Source organism: Carcharhinus amblyrhynchos, chromosome 15 (genome assembly GCF_965287045.1).
Source record: "Carcharhinus amblyrhynchos chromosome 15, sCarAmb.v2.hapA, whole genome shotgun sequence".
In the NCBI taxonomy this organism is placed as follows: Eukaryota; Metazoa; Chordata; class Chondrichthyes; order Carcharhiniformes; family Carcharhinidae; genus Carcharhinus; species Carcharhinus amblyrhynchos.
In genome coordinates this window covers 69939695-69946887 of record NC_137338.1, presented here as the reverse complement: position 1 = coordinate 69946887, position 7193 = coordinate 69939695, and positions in this window count along the sequence as shown.

Below are 7193 nucleotides of genomic sequence, written 5' to 3'. Positions count from 1 at the left end.
TGTGTACCATCTACAAGATGCACGTGCAAGAATTCACCGAACCAGCACCTTCCAAACCCAACCTCCTTGATTGGTATCCCTTCCACAAACATTCACTCCTTGCGCAGTGGCAGCAGTGTGTACCATCCACAATATGCACTGGAGGAATTCACCAAGGCTCCTTAGGCAGCACCTTCTAAACCTCATCATCACTACCATCTAAAAGGACAAGAGTAGCAGATATCTGGGAACAAAACTACCTGGTGGTTTCTGTCCAAGTCACTCACCTTCCTGACTTGGAAACATATCACCATTCCTTCACTGTCACTGGGTCAAAATCCTGGAACACTCTCCCTAATAGCATTGTAGGTTTACCTACACCACATGGACGGCAACAGTTCAAGAAAACAGCTCACCCCTACCTTCTTTAGGGCAATTATGGATGGGCGACAAATGCTGGTCTAGCCAGTGACCCACATCCCATAGATGAATTTTAAAAATCCACAGGTGTAGTTTAAGTAAACTTAACCACCATGCACCCTGTCACTAAGTCAAATTCCTGGAATTCCCTCCCTAGTAGCACTGGGTATATCTACACTTCATGGACTGCAGTGGTTCAAGAAGGACTGGTCATCACCACCCACCCAAGGGCAGTTAGGGATGGGCACTAAACGCTGGCTGATCCAATGATGCCCACATCATGAATAAATTTTAAATGTAAGCATTACATTGCTGAAGAGAGCTAAGGCAGGGCCAAAATTGAAGCTATTGGAGACCATTAATATAAAAGAATTGCTAAGAAATGCTACAGAAATTGGGCAGAAATTTCTTTACCCAAAGAATGAAAATGATAAGGGTGCTCTGCTTTCTCAAAAGTCAAAACCAGGACACGTTGCAAAGTCTTGGGTAGATAAGACTCTGTGATGATGCGTCCTTTGGGTGACCAGGAAAGAATCTGGACTTGAAGATCAAAAATCATGTTTTAGCGAGGAGTTGAAGAAAACCAGTAGAAAAATGGTTTTGGGGAGATTGATGGGATTGAAGGTGGATAAATCTCCAGCACCTGATAATCTTCATCCCAGAGTACTTAAGGAAGTGGCCCTAGAAATGGTGGTAACTTTCCAAAATTCTTTGGACTCTGGACTGTTCCTACAGATTGGATGGTAGCTAATATAAGCTCACTATTCAAAAAGGGGAGGTAGAGAGAAAACCGGGAACTAGTCACAGTAATGTTAATTTATATAGACAAGTGAGCCTGACGTCAGTACTGGGGAAGTTACTGAAATCCATTATCAAGGATTTCATAGCACAACATTTGGAAAGCACTGGTATAATCAGACAAAGTGAACATGGATTTACAAAACAAAGAACAAAGAACAACACAGCACGGGAAACAGGCCCTTCGGCCCAACGAGCCCGCGCCGCCGTCCCATTGTCTCAGTGACCTATTCATGATTTTAGTCTACGCCTAATGTGCGAGGATCAGGGAGGTCCAATATAGGGACAATTTGTTACCCAATCAATCAGCCTAAAAGTGAAATCATGCTTGATAAATCTATTGGAATTCTTTGATGATGTAACTATTAGAGTTAATTGGGGAGAACTGATAGATGTGATTTATTTAGATTTTCAGAGGGCTTTCAACAAATCTCACATCACAGATTACTCTGCAAAATTAATGCACATGGGATTGCAGGTAGTGTCTTGATAGGAATAGAAAGCTGGTTAACAAACAGAAAGCAAAATGTTGGAATAAATGGGTCTTTTTCTGATTGGCAGTAACTAGTGGGGTACTGCTAAGACAACAATTGTTCACATTATATATTACTGATTTGGATTAATATATAATCCAATTATATATTAATAATATATTAGCTCCAAATTTGCAGATGATACAAAGTTCAGTGGGAGGATGAACTGTGAGGTGGATGCTGAGATGCTTCAACGTGGTTTAGTCAGGCTGAATGTGTGCACATATGCATGACAGATGTGGTATAATGTGGATAAAGGTGAGGTTATCCATTTTGGTAGCAATAATAGGAAGGCAGATTATGATTTGAATGGGTGTAATTTGAGAGGCATAGATACTCAGTGAGACGTTGGTGACCTCGTGGATCAGTTGCTGAAGGTACAGCGGGCAGTGAAGAAGGCAGATAGTATGTTGGCTTTCATAGCAACAGGATTTGAGTATAGGAATAGGGATGTTTTATTGCAATTATTTAGGGTGTTGGTGATGCCACATCTATAGTATTGTGAGCAGTTTTGTTGTCCTTATCTGAGGAAGGATATTTTTGCTATTGAGAGAGTGCAGCAAAGGTTTACCAGGCTGGTTCCTGGGATGGCAGGACTGTCATATGGGGAGAGGTTAAGTTGGTTAGGATTATATTCATTGGAGTTTAGAACAGTGAGAGGAAATCTCAGGATTAGACAAGGTAGATTCAGAAAGAATATTCCCAATGGTGGAGGAGTCCAGAACTGGTACCAGGTACAACATTGAGGGCTGAAGGGCCTGTACTGTGCTGTAATGTTCTATGTTTCTATGCTTTGAGGATAAGGGGGTAAACCTTTTAGGACTGAGATGAGAAGAAATTCCTTCACCTGGAGGGTGGTGAATCTGTAGAATTCACTAACATAGAAAGTAGTTGAGGCCAAAGTGTTGTGTGATTTGCAGAAGAAATTAGATGTAGCTCTTGAGGCTAAAGGGAATCAAGGGATATGGGGGAAAGGGGGGATGAGGATATTGAATTTGATGCTCAGCGATGATCATGAGAATGGTGGAGCAGGCTCAAATGGCCTACTCCTGCTTTTATCTTCGATGTATGTTGCTATGTATGTGATGATAGCACTCGGAGCTTGTCCAGTCAGGGGTTGACCCCGAAGACACCCAATCATTGAAGACAACAGTTACACACCACAGACTTTTATTTCAATGATGTGTCTACCTCATTTTGAACCAGTGCTGCATTTGTCCCAAGATCCCAGCTGGAATCCTCTATTCTGCTCTTAATCTGCAGTGGACAATGGTAAGACCAATTCCCATTTAAAAGCCTAGTTTATTTAAATTTACAAACTTGATGCATTTTCAGCTAGAAGCTGGAATTTAAAGTAGTAAATATACCTTAAATTCAGGTGATTTTGTTTGGATCCAAAGACACAAGCAGGAAAGCTCAAAGATCTTTGGAAATGTAGGGTTTAAGAGCAGGAATAGGCTATTAGGCTTTTTCAGTCTAGAACATAGAACATAGAACATTACAGCGCAGAACAGGCCCTTCGGCCCACAATGTTGCGCCGACCAGTTACAAAACAATGACCCACTAACCTAAACCAATCCCTTCTCGTCCATAAACCTATCCACGGATCTCTAAAACGCCCCCAAACTAGGCGCATTTACAACTGCAGCAGGCAGGGCATTCCAATCCCTCACCACCCTCTGGGTAAAGAACCTACCCCTGACATCCGTCCTATAACTACCACCCCTTAATTTAAAGCCATGCCCCCTCGTGCTAGATTTCTCCATCAGAGGAAAAAGGCTATTACTATCCACCCTATCTGAACCTCTAATCATCTTATATGTTTCAATAAGATCCCCTCTTAGCTGCCTTCTTTCCAGCGAAAACAACCCCAAATCCCTCAGCCTCTCCTCATAGGACCTCCCCTCCATACCAGGCAACATCCTGGTAAACCTCCTCTGCACCCTCTCCAATGCCTCCACATCCTTCCTATAATGTGGGGACCAGAACTGCACACAGTACTCCAAGTGCGGCCGCACCAGAGTTGTGTACAGTTGCAACATGACGCTGCGACTCCTAAATTCAATCCCCTTACCAATAAACACCAAGACACCGTATGCCTTCTTAACAACCTTATCTACTTGATTCCCAACTTTCAGGGATCTATGTACACATACACCTAGATCCCTCTGCTCATCCACACTATTCAAAGTCCTCCCGTTAGCCCTATACTCTGCCATCTGATTAGATCACAACTGATTTGAGTGTGGTCTTAACTCCACTTTTCTGTCTCCCCCCATAACCCTCAATCTCTTTGTCGATCAAAAATCTATCTACCTTAGCCTTGAATATATTGACCCAGCCTCCTTTGATCTCTGGATAAGAGACTTCCACAGACTCACAATCTTCTGAGAGAAGGAAATTCTCCCCAAAACCATCTTAAAAGCAAGATCTCTTTTTCTTGAACTATGTCCCTGGTTCTAGATGCTTACAAGTGAAATCCCCTGCCCAGTATCTGCCCTATCAAATCTCCTCAGGATCTTACATGTTTCAATAAGATGGTCTCTCATTCTTTTAAACGGCAGTGGGTAAAGGCCCAACTTGTTCAACCTTCCCTCATAAGATAAGTCTGTCGTCCTTGGAATGAGGAGAATGAACCTTCTCTGAGCTGTGTCTAACGTAATTATATCCTTTTCCAAATAAAGTGACCGTAACTGTACACAGTACTTGAGATGTGGTCTCACCAAGGCCTCGTACAGCTGCAGTAAAGCTTCCCTTCTTCTATATTCCATTCTTCTAGCAATAAATGCCTACATTCCACTTGCCTGACTAATCACTTGCTGTATATATATATGTATATGTATATATATATATATAGCTACTATATATAGCTATATATATATAAGTTACTTCTGATTCATGTACCAGCATGCCTAGATCCTTCTATACCACTGAGTTCTGCAATCTCTATTTAAATAATACGTTGCTTTTCTGTTCTTCCTGCCAAAATGAACAAGTTCAAATTTTCCTACATTATACTCCATCTGCCAAATTTTTGCCCATTCACTTAAACTATCTAATGTCCTTTGCAGACTGTCTACCTCCTCTTGACAATTAACTTTCCTACCTGTTATGATAGCCATGGGGGAAATCATCAATAGATCTCTTCTTGGTGAGATTATTACATTGGCAACAAGGAGTAAAACGAGTTCTTTTTTCCCTCAGGACAACCTCTGTCGAGACTAGTAAATCTCCGGTAAGAAAAATGTCTCTTTTTGGTAAACTTGAAGCCTCACGATCTTTTGGGCATCACTGAGAGGAAGGCCATGCCATGCTCGATTGGCTTGTGGTTCAGGGGACCTTCCTGGAAACAGGCAGTGTGGATGGTCTCTCACTGCCTCCAGCTGGTAGGCAAGACCTCAATGCCTCAACAGGATTCCACCCACTGAAGTAGCAGGCCATCAAATCCCCACTGGTTGCTATCTCCCAACTCCAATCCCAGTGTCTTGGTGCTCTGCAGTTAATTTGCATTTAGTGCCCTGTTGCTGATGATCAGCCATGGTCACAATGAATGGCAAAGCAGGCTCGAAGGACCAAATGGCCTACTCCTGCTTCTGTTTTCTATGTTTCTATGTTTTAAATGTTCCTCATTAATGGAGGATTTGCTGTTGCTTAATGAAGTTTTGATGTTGCTTATTTGTGGATCATAATTTCAGCTGTCATTTGATTTAACATTGCAAGTGGAGAAATTCTAATAGGCTAAGATTTTTAAGATTAAGATAATAAAGATTTTTAAACCATTAAACATTAAGACACTGACAGAACTGCCTATTAAATGACTTTAATGGAGGCAGTGTGGTACAGCGGTTAGCTCTGCTGCCTCACAGCGCCAGGAACCCAGGTTCAATTCCTAGCTTGGGTCACTGTCTGTCAGGAGTTTGCACGTTCTCTCCCTGTTTCTGGTTTCCTTCCACACTCCAAAACATGTGTGGGTTAGATTGATTGGCCATGTTTAATTAGCATCAGAGGGTTGTGGGGATAGGGCCTGGGTGTGATTGTGGTAGGTGCAGACTCGAAGGGCCAAATGGTCTCATTTTGCACTGTAGGATTCTATGATCTATGATCAAAACAGACTTATAAGCTAACAAGAAAGCATTTTACACACATATGAAATGCAGTAAGAGATTTAAACAAGTGACTATAATTGGAAAACACATATGCTGATATTTTGAATGTATTGATGTATTTTCAAGAATCATTATTCGCTTCAGTCAAAGGCAAATTGCTGCAAAGCATCATGGTAAAGGGCATTAGGACAAGGCCATATTTCTAAGGTAATACTAAAACCTTAAAAATATGATTGTTTTTATCAGCAGAGTTTCTCATGGTAAGAACAGTCAGAACACTTAATCAAACTTCATGAGTAGGGTTTATTCACTGTCCAGCTAAGATGGATGCATGCCCAGATGTGGACTCATGTGTTAACCTGGATTGGCAGTAGGGAAACTTACGGGAATGTTCACTTTAAACTTTTGTGGCTAGCCTCTGAGGTTACTAGGCAACAGAGGACGTGGGGTTAGCCAATACAAGAGTTAGCGTCCAGATCGAAGGACCAATACCTTCTGGCAGAATAGCGTTGTAAGATGTGATTGGCTTAAGTATATGACAAGTATTATTGTTAATTTATATTAAAGATGATTGATTCAAAACTAATGAAAAGTGGGAGTAATTGATAAGAAAATCTATAATTGATCTGTTTTGAATTGTATATGATAGAACAGCTAGACCTACAATGAATTCTATCTTGGGAGCTGCCTTGACTATTTCTCCTAGTGGCTGCTGGTCAAAATAAAGGTTACATCTTTAAACTGCGACATTGGCTTCATGAGTCTTGTACTGTCTGAAAATTCTGACGGTACCCAGCCACTTCGAAAACCCCACTAACAGGCATTATTCCACAGTTTTTCCCACTATAATATTTCAAGAACCTCTTTGAATTGATACAAAGGCAGATATATATCTCCCCAGCACATCAGTGCAAAGATCAAGGCACATTTATAGCCATCTTCAGCTAGAAGACCTGAGTGGGTGATCCATCTCGGCCTCCTCCGGAGGGCCCCGGCATCACAGACCTGAGTCTTCAGCCAATTTGATTCATTCCACATGATACCAAGAAACAGCTGAAGACACTGGATACTGCAATGGCTATGGGACTTGACAAATGATAGTACTGAAGGCTTGTGGTTTATATATACACCCTGCAGATGCAGGACAACAACTAAAAACAGAAAATGTTGGGAATTCTTGACAGGCTGTGAAGGTGGTGGCACAATGTTCAGCACCATTCGCAACTTCCAATACTAAAGTGGTCCATGCTGATATGTAGTAAGATCTGGACACTGTTCAGGCTTGGCTTGCTATGTGTGGTGCCAATGTTGCTCACCACAAGTGCCAGGCAATGACCAAATTCAACAAGAGAGAATC